The 16,394-nt window shown below is 41.2% G+C and overlaps 1 long non-coding RNA gene across 2 annotated transcripts; it reads right to left on the reverse strand.

Moving 5' to 3' along the window:
* Nucleotides 1-1,801: 1,801 nt before the first annotated feature.
* Nucleotides 1,802-7,434, reverse strand: LOC127311204 (uncharacterized). 2 transcript variants are annotated; one of them, XR_007857610.2, is made up of 3 exons: nucleotides 6,995-7,434; nucleotides 6,752-6,842; nucleotides 1,802-6,666 (listed from the first exon to the last, which is right to left on the reverse strand). It is a non-coding gene; the product is annotated as an uncharacterized lncRNA (long non-coding RNA). The 2 variants fall into 2 exon arrangements; XR_007857609.2 differs by having other exon boundaries at nucleotides 6,752-7,434.
* Nucleotides 7,435-16,394: the final 8,960 nt, after the last annotated feature.

Consider the following 16,394-nt stretch of genomic DNA (forward strand, 5'->3'; position numbering starts at 1 on the left):
CAATTTCCATATATATTTATGATATTAGCAGGGGAGATATATTGAAATTAAAATGCACCCCTCTCCAAATTAATTTCGTAAAGGGGCATCTAATAAATAAATGCTCAATCGTTTCATCCGAATCACAAACAACACATCTCTTCGATCATGTCCAATTTCTTTTAGCCAAATTATCATTTGTAACTAAAACCTTTTTGTTTAAGAACCACACAAAAATCCTAATCTTCATTGGTACTTTCAAATGCTAAATATAGTTCCTAAGAAATTTAGTGTGGTCATTCATGAGGTCTTGATAAAACAAAATGTGCCTTTTTATTATACAAAAAAGGTGGCATTATCAAATGACAGTCAACACCCGTTATGATTGTTTCGTGTTGAACAAAACTTGTTTTATGCACTACAAAGATCATTTCACAACACTTGGCATGTGCATGTCATTTTTTTTTGAAATAATATTTATTATCTGGCATGAAATTCTGCGGCGGTTGACAAGCTTAAATTCATCATATAATATAATCTTTTTCAAATGTAGTGCACACAATATTTTTTAGGTCAAACAATGTAAAGTTTGACCACATATGCATAAAAATGAACATCAACATCTAGAATGGTAAATCAATATACCATTAGATTCATTATGATGCATATTTTTATATGTTATACATTTGGTGTTGTAATATACTAGTACAAATGCCCGTGCGTTGCCACGGGTCCTCAAATTTCATTTATCAATGCACATATATAATTCACAATTCACTATAAAAATTCAAAACAAATCAATAATACTATAATATACTACAACATGATAATACCAACACAATAACAAGATAGCATTGGTGTGCATCTGCGTGGTTCCAGGTTCTTGATCTTCTTGTTACTCTTCCACGGTAAGTCACACATATGTGTTCTTTGTCATCATAACTGTCAACTCAACAACTTATTCTTTTGGATGTATTATTGTCTCACAAAACGTGGATGCTACAAACACATGTATAATTAAAGAAATACTTCTTTTTTTATTAATCCAAACAACACTTTGATATTCATAAATATTCGGAGATAACCTAAGTGTAAAACATATAAAAGGGGCTTAGCAAATCTTCAATGATGTTGATGCTTTCTTGTCAGTATATATGTCAATCAATTCAGTTTTTCTACCGTCCCATGTACCTTAGCCATTATTATGTCGTTGTTTTCTTCTTAATACATATATGCATTTCTCCCACATGGTTTGAAGAAGAAAAGTATAGGTTAATCAACATTGTATCATCCTCTAATAAGAAAATATTATACTAAATTCAAGCAAGAAAACGATGTACTAACCTGTATGCCCTCTTAGCGACTCGACTTATGAAGCTCCAAAGTGAATATTGAATAATAGTGGCTTAACTTACAGAAGAGGGTTCTTCCACTGGTTGTGTACAAGAAAAACAAACACATTTGCTTTAGACCAAGAAAACAAACACATCTGGCCCCTTGCCTTGCTAGTGAAAGAGCTAGGCGATGGCATAATCTCATTAATTTGTGTCAGCAATTATGTAGCGAGGCAGTGAGATGGGAAATGCCGAACATGGTGAGATGGGAAATGCCGAACATGATCTGATAAGTTCATCCTAAACTCCTCAATAGTGAGCGTGTCCTTCTCCGTGAGCACATCCATGGGTTGGTCGATTGATGGTGCTCTTTCTCTGAAGCAAGGTAACGCTCAAATAAAAATGGGAAGGGGTGCCCATTCAGTTTTCTAAAAATGAACGAAATGGAACTCAAATTTCAATTGAATCTGCTGTGCACTTATTATACATTTGTATCGATGCATGCAATTTTCTTCCTTCAAAACTATCAATATATATAGAGCTGCTTTGGGTTTTCATACATGTACTAAGGCTAGAGGAGGCTGAATTAGTTACAACTTGGACTATCCAGCATATAAGTTTATTTATATGCTAATGAAAAGCAGTAGTACTGATAATTACATTGGAAATAAAATGGCTCCTCACCTCTATGAATTTGAGTGCGAAGTAGCATTGAAGCATTAGTGTGATCCGCACATAAACCTCATATACCTCAACCTCAATAAAGTTTATGAGACAAGAAGATGACATTACTATTTGGTCAGTTTCTAGCTAGCACTCGTGGCACCATGCTACATCAACTAAAGCGCCAATGAATTCAATGATATTTGGTACTCCATTAGCTTCTCGGCATGCTCCCTTTCCTCTTCGCTTGATTACTTAGAGAACCTGGGGAAAATAAACAAACGCATTTCAGAAAATATTGACTTCAGAATACTGATATATTTGGTAATTTTGGATAGACATAACAATGTACTTACTTGGAAAATCTCTTTGGTTATCATTCAGCAAGCGGTTATTGTTCAGCAAGACTTGCCTAAATATTATGTTTTAGAACTGAAAACTTCATGCTGTGCAATCTCTCTATCGTCAGCTTGAAGCTCAACTTCACATCTCAAAGCTCAATAACATTTGCACAAATTTTATAGATACGGTCACAACTCAATTAGTTTTCCTTAGTCTGATTTCTCACGCAAAGGCACATGCATGTTAATATTCAGATAATTTTATGTTCTTGAATTTTCAATATAAAAGGTTCTAGGAGATCTTGATTGCCTCAACTTGAGTTACGTTAAGTACACGTAAGCCTAACACAATGGTCATTCAGGCTAGAGTAATTTGTCTGGCATGTTTTATGAGGTTCATGCTAATCATGGTGAAAGGTACTCATAATAGTGGAAACATGGCAAGTATGCAAATACAGATTAAGAAAAATGTAGAATGTCAAGGCTATATGTCACCATGATGTATGAGCATGCCAGCTCCACAAAATTCTGTTTCATATAATTCGGTACCAACCTTTGTAAGCCAGCCCTTAGTTTCTCAATATTAATTGTCACACTTTTATAGTTGTCCAAGGATTTAAATTTTTTATCTAGCCCACGATAACTTAGTCGGACAATATCTCTGCAAAAGCCTGAGTATGACAGAAGAAGTGCGGAAATTTAATATTCAATGCAGACTGGACAACCAATCAAAATACAGAGCTTCAGTTCATATCATTTGAGTACCTTCACAGGAACCTTCTTAGCTTGTTCATCACTCTAACATCAAGTTATTTATCTGGTACCTCTCACGGATTACGTGTGTGAATAATGAATTAGATCAAGGCATCATACACGCAAAAGTCGGCTTGCAAAAACATCATATACAACTTTAACAAATATTAGTACACAGTTTAGTATCATGCACATGAGCAAATTGAGCTGTAGAACCAAGATGCTAACAAATGGAAAGGCAAGTCTAAAATGACAGACTGAATAATATATTTTTGTCATTTGGGTCACGGATCGCCTACCTGGACCTTCTACTTCTCTACGGTAATAATAAGTCAATATCATCCTCATCTTCATCCTTAAACAAAAAAACATATCATCTACCAGACACTTGATGATCACAGGCCATGCAACTTACATTCTTGCCATCCAGACAACCATCGTGACCATAACCTGCTCAACTGATCATCACAGGCCATGCAACTTACGTCATGATCTTGCTAGAGAACCTTTCACCCTGTCAACTAATCAAGTGCCAGCATCATCATAATTAAAGTTGCATGTTCCAAAATGTTCTTTCAGGGAAACGCCATTCTGAAATATCAACAAAGATTTGTAGATATTGCTCACATTGTCCTGCATCAACAATGATCTATCAAAAACACATATGCGGTGAATTATTTAAATGAAAATACAACATAACATGCTATTCCAAATACATGACATGCAAATAGATATAAGATTCTGAACATAACATCGAAGGAAATTCTACCAACCATGCACCTGCAGACATTCTTTTTTCATTGCCATCACTAAAACCTGACGGTAGGCATTCACGCTTCTTACCTCAGATGGTAAATAGGCATGTGGAACACACGTCTCTGTTAAAATCAAGACAAAGTCACACTAAAATATGAAGCATCAAAAAAAAAGACACATTGCTAATAATAACGTGGAAGGATAATTTCAGAACATGCATGGTTCTGCATACAACCACCACACTCTGCAATGATTGTTGGATAAATTATGCTTTGATTGTAAAAAAATTGTTACAACAATGCCCAGATCCTACAAATTAGCTTGCAAAACATAAATCTCGAACCTTGTCTCAAACACTCACATCGTAGGGGAAGGAACTTGCAAAAAAATGAAAGCTGGCAACTCCATGGGCTTAGATAAGTACATGGCCAAACTGTACTCATTCCGCAAACACAATTGTCAGTAAATGATCGTACCAGGAGTAGCACATTTCCAGTTTATCAGGAGCAGAAATTCATCATTTAATGAATAATAGCGATTTATTGCATGCATGATTCAGAGGGGGTCTGGTCTCTTTGAACTCTGCACTTGTTCTCATGTCAAAGCACTACAAGAACTGGGTCTAAGATATTTTTGGAGATCGAAAGCACACACATCTACATCCTTTATAAATGAATACTGTAAAATGCACATGCCTGCTCCCAAGAACGACCACAACAAAAGTACTGATTGATATAACTAAGTGAGAAAATGTTCATGCTTAACATTCCAGGTGATATTGAAAAATATTAATGCTCTTGAGGTGAGATGATTAACCCGCCAAACTCCTCTTGGCTGAAGAGGTTATGTCTGCATCGGGAACTCAGAAAATTAAAACACTCACCACCTTCTCATGCTTTACGGAGTGCAGATGAACCGAAAGTTGCAAGTAAAACCAAAGGGCTCTGTTTATTTACCACCACTTCGTATTTCTGATTAGGGCACAAATCATTGCAGAACCTCAACCTATTCATAACACATACCCCTAAACACACATGGCAACTAAATTATCTACATAACAGGAGGGTACTGCTTGATAATTGATCTGCATATATTATGGAATGTTGAAAACAAAGAGTCATATTTTGCTCTATGTATTGGAAGGTTATCTACATGGAACTATGATTCAATTAGGAAAACTTGATGATAGCTCCAGAAATAAACATCGGCCATTACTAAAATGAGGTCTTGCATCCTACCTTGTGATATTAGAGTGAACTCTTTTTCCTAGACACGAGAAAGGATGGCAGTAAGAAGTGGTCAGTGCTATGAATTGACCATAAATAATTAAACCATTGTGTTTCAGCTACTGTAAAAAATCATTGGACATGTGCATGAGATTCCATATAAAATCCAACAAGAATAAAAATCTCTATTCTTCTAGAACAGCATAAAACTGAAATACTAATCTTACCATCCACGTACTGCAAGTTAATACTGATTTAATGAATGCACAAAACCATTGCTTATACATGATCAACAAGTTTCAGTTGATTCAAAGTAAACCTAGTCACGATAATAAGAAGCAAGAGAATAAGGAAACATCGCTGATCAAGGAAAATCTCCGGAAACATAATGGAATCATCATAAGGGCAAAGGAGAGTGAAACCTAATGGGGGATCAGCTGAGCCACGGTGCTCCATTTATCAATCTGTGCTAGTACTTACATAAAACAAAAATAATCAGTATTTCCGTAAGCCATTGAATCAACAAAGAAACGAGAATAAATAGTATCAGTAGTTTTGTCCAATAATGCAGCGTTGTGCTCTGGATGGGGCTACCATCTGGGAGGAGCTTGAGGCATTGGCCTCGAGGTGCTGGTGCAGAGAGGCGCTTCCCAGTCCGCCACAGGCTATCGAGTTTGTTCGCATGTAAGAAAAAATAGTTTGCTCTCATGGTAGCATCACCGCTTCTTTTAAGTATTATACTTGCGTCTAATGTTCAATTTTTAGTTATCTGCTCACACTTGATTTTTTTTTTTTTTAAATGATAGACCACAAATCAGTGGAAATACTCAAGGAAATACAAGCTGAAAGCATCTACGTAAATGGTAATCGGTGGATATTACCTGCCAAAAAAATCAAGTAGAATCAGTATCTTGTCACACCCTCATCAAGCAAAACCTGAACAACTCTGTTAAATTTCCTATTTATGTCACCTAACTGAGAGCGAAAATGATGTGCACAAGGTAGCAGCAGAAAATAATTTCAGCAGGGTAGTGAATACCCCTAAGCCACCGAGTAAACAGGTTTAGCCATCGACCATTAGCCTAATTATTAATCAAGTAAACAGGTATACTCATCAACCATTACGAGAACCACAACCATATATAAACTGGTATACTTTGCTAGCAAATTCGGTGGTGTTCATTCTCATTGTTCCCTATATAATTTCAGCACGGATCCAATCTTGGCCATTGCTTCTCGTTGGTTCCTTTCTAATCTAAGGAAAAGGGAAAAATACTAATATCTTGCCACATGGAAGTAGTATAAATGTGTTTAGGCCTAATTAATAACGAGGAATTTGACCGTCTACAATCAGTTCATTATGAAAACAACTACATGAATTTGTGGAGATACTTTACATCATCTTTCCTCAATTATAAATGAAGAAATAGCACATTCTATCTTTAAAGTGACCAATAGTTACCATTGTTGAACACCCTGAAGAAATAAATAAATTAGTTAATTAGGGCACAAAACACAGGTTTGTTGCTCACGGAAGTCATAGTAACGAAGTGTTTTCCATGATGAAAAGTACAACTCCAAGCCTCCAAGTGCAGTGCAAACACCACCATAGATCTGTAGAGATAGCTCCAAATCGTCCAGCATCAACAATGATCTATCAAAATCAGATATGCAGTAAAGGATTTAAATAAAAACATACTCATTGCATGCAGTTAGCTGCGTGTGTTTCTTTCGATTCATTAGGAGTTAGGAGCTATCAGCATAGAATTGAAGCAGTCCAATAGACATCCCTGAAAAGAGAATCATAGCAGCGCCCAAGCTTTGGACTGAGTTGTCCGGGAGGCACGAACGAAACATCATAGCAGTGCCCAAGCTTGGACTGAATGAAGATAATAGATCTGATGCAACTAAAGAACTTTAGGCTGAGTTCATGGAGACGAACCGCGGACGCGACCGCCGGCGGCAACCACCTCGATCCAGTTGAGGAAGCCGGATAAAGGGCTGCCAGTGGCAGCACCGTCACCGATGCAGGGCCGCACCAACGCGGCCCGCCATGGACGATCTCGTCCGCATCAGACTTCAAAGTGACCGTGCGCTCGATGCCGAGCGGACACACCGCGAAGAGCACCGATTCATGCAGGGACGCCATGGAACCGCGGCGCGCCCTGAGCGCGGGGATCTGATCGGCATCGACGCGACCGCGACGAGCACCAGGGGCGCTGGCAGATAGGTTGCAACATGATGTTGTGGCTTGCGGGGAGTCAGCGGCAGTGGAATCGAGGGAGCCATATCTGGTGGCGCTTGCATATCTTCTGCGGCCATCCTTCCCCACCTGGCGGCCTAGGGACGACGAGGCTCGAGGGTTCAGCGGCGGGGATTTGGCTGCGTGGGAGAGAGGACAGATACAGATAAAAATAACTGGCGTGTGATTACTGCGCGTGATATTACTGGCCCATTTTGGCCCAAGTCAGCGCCGGTGGGGAGACCAAAATCTTGACGACGAAAGTAGGGGAGAAGGGGGAACAGATTTATTCTTTTTAAGTAGTAGAGATATAATTTTTTGAATAAACTTAGTCAAAATTTATGTCTCTTGACATTTAGAAGAACTTATATACACTGCATTGTGGCAAGGAGAGAGTATTAATGCTTATTAAAAAACTTGTGTGCTTGTACTTTTCTTCTTCTATTTTTCGATGCTAACAGTATTCTGAACACACGACATAGAAATTGATAAGAAAGTTAATTTTTTTTAGTAATCACCACATGTTCATTAAATATTAAATAAAAATAGTATTACAAGTCATACATGTGAAATACCTAAAGAGGGAGAGGAAATTATCGAGGAGCATTTCGAGAAAAGACCTCGCAAAAAGAAAATTTACATCAAAGCGCCTAGAGATTGCTGCAATCGCCATCATCATTGAAAATTGTCGATACAAAGAGCCTCCTAGGCGCTTGCCAGGGATACATTATTACCAAGCACAATCATCATAAAATGTCCTTTTCGATAAGAGAACCGCCAAGGGAAAGGGATGAAGTCGTTCTGGTGTGTTGACCGAGGATCGTTCGCATGCTTCTTAGATCTACATCCGTCAATTCCATCTGGTCTTGTAGAAGGAGTGCATTGGATCCTCCCTCCACAAGGCAACAACCTACCTCCAAGCACACCATATTATCCCACACGCCGACACGTCCCCTAAGATAGGGTGATAGCCACCGGTCAAACCTCGATGTGTACAAATTTTCACTGTGATGAGGCTAGAGCCATTTCAAGGTGTTGTTGTTGGATGCTGCATTGCTCGCATTGCATACAAGACAATAACTCAACTTTTGGCTTGCTGGACCATATAATCCTCGAGGAACTAATCCAAAGAAGTGCTCGATGCCACCGAAGAATACCATTAAGGTGGAGATAGAGTTGAGACGCATGTGTGAAATACGGCGTTGCTTCCACGCAAATACTATCTACGGTAGAACCGATCTAGAGATTATGATTCACGAAAATTTTAGACTATCAATCATTCATCTTAGATTATTTATTTCTACAATGTCTAACATATTTTTAATCTAATCACGATGTGTGCGTAGTTTTCTCGGGCTGACGGTTGAGGCCTAGGCTTGCAACACATGTGCACTACAAGATGGGATTATTGGTGCAATTGACCCTCTATGTTTGCATATATTTGTTCTCTCATATAGACCTCGATACTAGGACTTGTAAGGTATCCAAGACCCCAAAGATCAATTAAGGTAGATCCGTAAGCATAGGAGAGTGGGAGGTGACGCTTGAAACCCATGACGATAAGGATAGTAGTAGTTCGAAGTAATTCTCTAGGGTGACATCACGAAACACTAAAGCGTTGATACATTTATCATCTTCATAACCGAGGCAACCCTGCAAGATGGAATATGGATAAGGTTGTAAAATCGAATCCGATGTTCCGCGCCAATAAGTTGTAATGTCACAAGGATACAACCACGCAGGGCAGGGCAAGCGCGCATGAAGAAGGCACACAAGGGGGAATCTCATGACTCGACACAGCATGGTGCAGGCACCATCATGATGGCTCCGCACTTCCTCTAGGGACGCCATTAGACGATGCACTACTTTCTGGGAGATGTGGATGGCCAAAATTACTGGAACAACAACTCATATTTACACTAATGTAAAAGTTCATGTTCGGTCACCAAAAAAGGAACATTCAACAACTCATATTTACACTAATGTAAATGTCTATGCGCGGTCACCAAAAGAGGAACATTCATGGGAAAAATAGCTATCACATGGAAACTCCTCGATGACATGCAAGAAAAACATTCCCATCGGCATGTTAAAGATCCACCTCGAGAAAGGTAGACTCCACAATCGAGGAGAAGATGAAGAGCTCTAAGATAAAGTGGATGAGCTGATAGTAAAGGTAAAAAATAAAATCAAGTTAATGTCATAACTAAAGCTAAAGTCGAGGAATGAATTTTATTGCTCGTAATAGCATTAGCCCTGCATAGAGGAGCCAAAACTACGGCTCCAACTTCCAGAGCATTATAATCCTAGAGGAGTGATGGTGGTCTATACCGTTGGGGAACCCCAAGAGGAAGGTGTGATGAGCACAACAGCAAGTTTTCCCTCAGTAAGAAACCAAGGTTTAATCGACCAGTAGAATAAAGGCGTGACTTCTGAAGGTGTTGCTAGCTGACCAGTGGTAGAACGCACTACCGGCGTCAGCAACAACGTGAAACCTGCACACAACACAATAAAAATACTTTGCCCCAACTTACAGTGAGGTTGTCAATCTCACCGGTTTTGCTGAACACAAAAGATTAGACGTATCGAGTGGAAAGATATGTTTGCAGTAACTAAAGAGAATAGTGCTTGAAAAGGACCGGGGTTCACAGTTCACTAGATGTGTCTCTCCACAAAGATAAATAACATGCTGGGTGAACAAATTATAGCTGGGCAATTGACAGAATACCGACCATACATGACAAGTTGATTACTATGAGATTTTTTTGGGCATTACAACATAATACATAGATCGTAATCCAACTGCGTATATGACTAACAATCCACCTTCCGGTTATCGTCCGAACCCCTTCCACTATTAAGTTGCAAGCAACAAATTATCGCATTAAGCAATGTGTGTGAAGTAAACAATAGAATTACCCTTGGATAAAACATTGTTGTTTTCTCCCTAGCAGCAACAACACATCTACAATCTTAGAAGTTATTGTCACTCTTCCAGAAAACTAGAGGCATAAACCTACTATCGATCATAAATACCCCCTCTTGGAGTCAAAAGCATCTACTTGGCTATAGAGTATCTACTAGCAACGGAGAGCATGCAAGATCATAAATAACATATGACAAGAATATATAATAGATCTTAACATAGTATTTAATATTCATCGGATCCTACCAAACACAACACGTAGCATTACATAAGGATGATCTTGATCATGTAGGGCAGCTCACAAGATCTAAACATGAGGCATAAATTGGAGAAGACAACCATCTAGCTATTGTTATGGACCCATAGTCCAGGGATGAACTACTCACGCATCACTTCGGATGCGGGCATGGCGATGTAGATATCTCGGGCGATGGTTTCCCCCTCTGGCAGGGTGCCTGGAAGAGCTTCAGAACCCTCCCGAGCTAGGGTCTGCAATGGCGGCCGCGATGGAACTTTTCGTGGATGGATGCTTGGGTATTCAAGATTTTTCCAAGATCGTGAATAAATAGGCGGATGGGCGGTGTCGGTGGAGGCCAGGGGGCCACACCACCCCTATGTGCGGGCCAGGGCCAGGCCGCGCCTAGGGCTGGTCTGGCCGCCCTGCTACCTTTCTTCGACCCCCCTCTGGACTCCGTTGTGGTGACCCTGCATACCACTGCATGTTGTAGTATGCCAGTCGTTGATATAACATTCACGAAGTACCATTCCGCAAATATTACATCCCTCAGAGTAGTACAACAGAACATAGCAGGGTCCATAACTCATTCACATATTATTACAATTAGCATACACAAGTCGTCTCGGAGCTCCTCTTGGGTCCTAAGAGGATAACTCCTGGGTTCGAGGCGAACCCAACTTAACTTACAATACCATAGTCTCATTAAACTAAACATTTATTTAATCGAGCAGCTAAATAGTAAGAGTTTGTGCTGCTCGGCTACTACTACTCATCAGATATCTCTAGGCTTGTTCTCCTCCGGAAGCCTCCCCGGATCCGTAGACTATGATATAGTCTACGCCTTCAACTCCACCTGAGAGGTCAGGTTCATCGTAGCCGATGATCTCGGCTCCATCATTGCTGTCGTAGTCCTCCTCCAGACGGTTCAGACAATCTAAGCATGGGGTTTAAGAGTGGTATGAGTACGAGCGTACTCAACAAGTTCATTATAGATAAGAGGTGTTTAATGCACTAGCTACGATATTAGACCAGAAAGTCTAATACCAATGCAAGTTTTGATAAACATTTCTTCAAGAGATTGCTTTTATTTCAAAGAGCTATGTCCGTCAGCCTTCACCGGTTTACTAGAACTTCATGGAGCTCCTTTCCGGCCGCGTTCGCAGTTCCTCAATCCCGGAACAGGGAGTGACAGGTCACAGTTCTTTACACTCTGCAGAGGTGTGTTGCTTTACCCATAAGAGATCTTAACCTTGGTGCCAACCGGGCAGCTTTCCCGTCCACACTTCCTTCGGTGTGAGGCCCGGTATAAGGTCTAGCCAATCATGTTCCTCCGCTACCTCGAACACCCACCCTTTGTTGCATGCCCCGACCCTGGGTCCTCGCCGGTCCCATTATTCCCGTAATTTCAGGGTGGACCCCGACCACGACGACGATGCGGGATCGAACCAAACTCCTTCGCCGGTAGCTGCAACCCATCATAGACCGCAATACCGTGGGGACTTAGAATGGGTTCCCCACCCACAAGTTGTTCCGCAAGCCGCAACCGCTACGGTATGCACAGCATAACCGTGGGGACTTAGAATGGGTTCCCCACCCACAAGTTGCTCTGCAAGATACAACCGCTACGGTAAGCGCATCCGTTGATGAACGAGAGGTGGAAACACTTTTGACTACTCCGTCCCACTCCGGATCTTATGGTTAACACGGATATTACGGCACAAGAATCACTGGCGACATTTGTTGTTTAATCCTAGATGGATATAAACCCGTGCAATGGAACCTCCACCATATCAACACAATCCATGGTTCCATTGCCCACCACATAGTCATATTCATAGTTATGAAAGTAGTGGTTTTGATTTTTATGCAATAGTGATAACCATAGTACTTTGCAAGTAATTTGATAGAAATACTCAAATGACATGAGCAAGTGATGAACTTGCCTGAACACTGCAAAGTTCTGCAGTTGGAAGGTATGGACTGACCCTTGTCCTCTTGTTCTGAAAAATAGCATCATTGTCCGATAAGGGCAATGGTTAAAGAAGCAATTATGCATGATTCCATTTTTAGGGTTTGTTCCCCCCTTCCGATGTCGTTATTTTTTTCATGTAAGAGGTTAATACTAAGAATAATTTGGGGATACTTGTTTAAAAGTAAAATACAACCTTGAAATGTTGTCAAGGTGTTTTTAAAGTCCAAATGCATTAATGGACTTATTTTCATTATTGGAAAATAATATGTGTGATTTAAACCATTATAATTCATCAAATTAAGACTTATTCTTCATTGTCTTCAAAAATTCTCTTTGATATTTTATTTGGATAGAGAATTTTATGCTGATTAATCTTCATATTTTTATTTATTTTTTTAGAGCTTTTATTAATTTTCTATTTAATTTCCAAGTTTATGGTTTTTAATGGAATTTAGAAAAGACTGGTTTGCCCCTGGGCCCACCTGTCAGTGGAGCCCAGTGGTTTGGCTAGACCAGCTCGGGTCCAACCGACCCGAGCGGTCGGTCGCTCACTCCCTCTCCTCGCGCTCGTGTCCGAACCCTAACCCTAGAGCTCTGGCGACGCGCGCGTCGCCGCCCCTTCGCCGAATTATTCCGGCCGACTCCGGCCATCGCCGCCGGCGAGATGTGGCGCATCTGAACCGCCACTCGACGGCGATTCAGATCCTCCACGGCGATTCGTGTTGCGCCGCTTGCTCGCCTCGCCCCCTTCGCCTTTGATCTCCTGTCGTGGAGTGCCTCGGCGTTCTTGCCGCCGCCGATGCTCCAGGTGCTATGGCGCCGCCGTGGTGCCACTGTGGTGTTGCCGTGAGGCGTCCACGCTCGGTGTCGCCAGGCCAGGCGCGGCTTGGCGCTGCCGTGTGTGGCCCGTGCCGCCGTGCCGCCATGGCACGCCTTGCGCCATCGCTCCGTGTACGCCTCCTTCAATCCTCTCCTCTCTCTCATTCTTGCCTTCTCCTCTTCTTCCTCCAAAGAACCCCGGCCATGGCCCTCCTTCGATGGAGATGCCGCCATGCCTTGCTGCCACCGGCAGCCTACTCTTATTGCTGTGTGCTGCTTGCCATGATTCTAGCTGTGCTACTGCTGCGCCTAACTTGTTGTATGAGCGTATGCTGCTAGGCTGCTCTGATGCTTGTGCTTGCTGTGAATGCGTGTAAGCTGCTGTGCTCTCTGCTGTTGCCATGGATCCTAGCTGATGTGATGTGCTGCTGCCATGCGCATGCTTATGCTTTATTAAATTGTTCCTGCTGTTGCTATATAGATCCTGCCTCTCCTGTGTGTGCATTTCCTTGCCCCTGGCTTGATCATGATGCATGATCCTTGCATTTATGCAAGTGCCAGTGCCCTGGGTGTGATGTGTATAGAGCTGTGAATCTTGGAAATGCTCAATTGAACATGGCTGTTGACTAAACACACCAACCCTTATTGGTGTGCTTCAGAATACAATTAAAATGCTCTATTCATTTATCTGTGATGCAATTGTTCAATTATATGGTTAGCTTAACTGTCTGGGCCTTGTGATGATACTATGCTTGGCTATAGTGATCTGTAGCAAGAGCAAGTGATGCTTTGATGATCAATTGATCATTGCTTGCTTGTGAGCAAGTGTGTGCTTCTCTCTGTGATTCACTGGTGCTCACCAGTGCTGTTTGTGCTTCATACAGGCTTAGCCTGGTGTGTACTATTGCTGGCTTAAGCAACTGCTGTTGCTTGCAGTGATCCATTGGATCACTGCAAAGCCCTGGTGTTTTGTTTTATTTGCTTAGTTCACTTATCTGTATTTGCCTGAATCTTACTGAAGTGGATAAGTGATGTGAGCTGCTTTGCAGTTGTGATCATCCAATTAAATGTGACAGGGCTAGATGGATGCCAACACTCAGTTGTGTACCCTAGCCCTCTACTGAATCCAAATGGATTATGATGTGTAGGTTCTTGTGCTGGCTGTGGGTTGAGGTAGCCCTGGCAGCACTGTGATGCTGTCAAGGGTAGCTCCCTCCTTCTGTGGCTTGCTCTAGTTGAGAATTGCTTACTGGATTTGAACCACTGCTCACTGGCTTGATCCAATACTGGACTTCCAGTGGCTTTTGATGTTGAGAAATTATATAGACAAGGATTTGTCTATAGTCTGATGGCCTAACTAGCTGTAGGTGCTTAGTGTGTGGGCTAGGCTAGTCTATGACTTCATCTTTTGCTGGATTTCTTCAGTTATGCACTGTTTTGCATGGCTGATGTTCCCATAGGATGATTTCCTAGAGTCTTTACCCATATTTGCTTGCACCAAATGGCTTTGTAGCCAGATGATGACACAAACAGGGTTTTCTACCCTTCTTTGCTCCTGTGATGCATTGTATGCTTATTTATGAGCAAAACTTGGTTTTGCTCAGGTTGATTTGGTTTATACCTCACTCCAGCTCCTAGATTGTTTGTTGGTGTAGAGGATTTCTTCAGTGCTGAGCTTGTGGTTGATTTACTTGCCCTGCTCCTCCTGGTGATCTTGTGGCTTGATTCAGTGATGTGGTGAGTTAGCAGATTGAACAGCAGTGGCTGTTCATGTGTTCTTGAGTTCTTGTGTTCTTACCAGTGAAGTCTGCCGATGGATATGGCCTAGGGTTTACTGTGGAGGCTTTTATGTGGTGCTCCCTTGCTCTCCCTGGTCGACAGCTGGGGTCTGCACACTTGGTGACTCACTGATGATGTGTGTGCGTGTTGTGCTACATGCACACTCAGTGGCTTGGTGTTGAGCATGCACACATGCTGTGTGTGCTGCTTGTGTGTATGTGTGTACCAGATCCTTTGAACTTGGCTTGGAGAGGATTAGCTCGGCAGAGCTGTGATATTATCCACCATATTCACTTCTTTTCTAATCTGCCAAGTGGCTTTGCCACTTGGCATAATTTGTTCTTCTTCTTTGTGTGTGATTTTGTGCAGGGATCAACAATTGATCAAAATGGACATGGAGGTCATCAAATCCAAGATCAAGTGAAGATGATCTTGTAGTATTTAGACTAGGATCCATCCATGTACTTTTCTTTTTATTTTCTTTTATTTTTTTCAATTTCTCCAATTCTTGTAATGTCATGTAATATTCATTTATTTCCATTATGAATATTGTAAAGACAATGTATATTGTGGTTTAATCAATAAAGCTCAAGGTTTTCTCTAATGAGCTTGTCTTATTGTTTAAATTGTTCATAATGTGTGTTATGTATTATTTACTTAATGAATTTCCTCACAATTGAATTATTGAGGTTTATTAATTAATGTTTGAATTTGAAATTCAAATTCCACATTGGTTTAAATTCAACCATGTCATTTGTTAAGAATTCAATCATGCAACTCTCCCCTCTCTTCTTAAAAACCCTAAACTATGAAGTGAGATGCAAGTTTGTCGCACTCTCGAAACCCTAACCCTGTAAGGTGTCGAGAGAGAAACTTGTCCCCCTTCGATGCAGTTTTTGTTTAAAAGCACGAAATTTCCCCAGAATTTACTATGCAATGCACATCCCTTTCTAAAGTCTACCCCTCGATCGTCTCTAAACCTGGGACATTACAGCCTTTCCCCCTTAAAGAAAACTTCGTCCCGAAGTTGTGGTTGTAATACCTGAACAGCTCGGGGTATGTTTTCCTCAGGTCTTCCTCTTTTTCCCAGGTGGCTTCCCTCTCGGGGTGATGCTTCCATTGTATCTTGCAATACTTGATCGCCTTGTTTCTGAGTTGTTTCCAGCTCTCCTCGAGAATCTTGGCTGGCTTCTCGATGTATGTCAAGTCTGGTTGTAACTCGAGCTCATCATGTGAGATTGGTTCATCTGGGGTCTTCAAACATTTCCGAAGTTGTGACACATGGAATACATTATGAACTTGAGCTAACCTTCCCGGTAGATCCAATTCAAAGGCTAAACCTTTGTTCTGACTTAGTATCTTGAAA

Source organism: Lolium perenne, chromosome 7 (assembly GCF_019359855.2).
Source record: "Lolium perenne isolate Kyuss_39 chromosome 7, Kyuss_2.0, whole genome shotgun sequence".
Lineage (NCBI taxonomy): Eukaryota > Viridiplantae > Streptophyta > Magnoliopsida > Poales > Poaceae > Lolium > Lolium perenne.